Raw genomic sequence first — 679 nt, forward strand, 5'->3', positions numbered from 1 at the left:
TTAATGTTTTATATGTTGTCTGATTATGGTGGGAGAAATCAGTAACACCAAGGCATTTTCTTTCAGTTCTACTTAGCATCTCTTCAGGTAAGAGAGCATGTTGGATGTTATTTGGTCACTTCTCAACATAGAGGTCAATGCAAACAGGGCCTGACGGGCTATTGGTAACACAGACAGACCTGTATGTGGAATGGTGGGAGAGGTGTATTGTAGCATGAATAGGCTGGTCAAACTGTGCTTCTGGCAGTATGCGGCCATAACCCTCCCACAGCACCCACGGCGTCAGTGCCAGGAGCTCAGCGCCGAGTCTGGTTGGAGGCTGTGTCACATAAATGACTGTGTGTTGACTAAATGGATTTGGGTGTCAAAATGCATTAATCAGGTACACGCAATTTTACAAATTACACTATGCCCCTGCTCCGAGGGTCCCAGGGAGAAGCCGGGCAAGTTAGGGTAGTGGTTTCTGCTGTGTGCAGCGTCCCTGCCCTGCTGGGAATCCCCGGAGGTTGGAGAGATGATCCAGACCCCAGTGCAGGACCAGGGGGGACCCTCGGAGTCTCTGGCGAGATGCTCCGGGCAGCTCGCGCCGGGCGGGGCGGCGCCGCGGGCATCCCGCCAGAAGGGGCGGGGCGAAAGGCCTGGCCCGCCAGCCGTCGGTGGTCTCCCTCGGCTGTGAGGG

This window comes from Pygoscelis adeliae, unplaced genomic scaffold (genome assembly GCF_000699105.1).
Source record: "Pygoscelis adeliae isolate BGI_AS28 unplaced genomic scaffold, ASM69910v1 Scaffold242, whole genome shotgun sequence".
Taxonomy (NCBI): Eukaryota; Metazoa; Chordata; class Aves; order Sphenisciformes; family Spheniscidae; genus Pygoscelis; species Pygoscelis adeliae.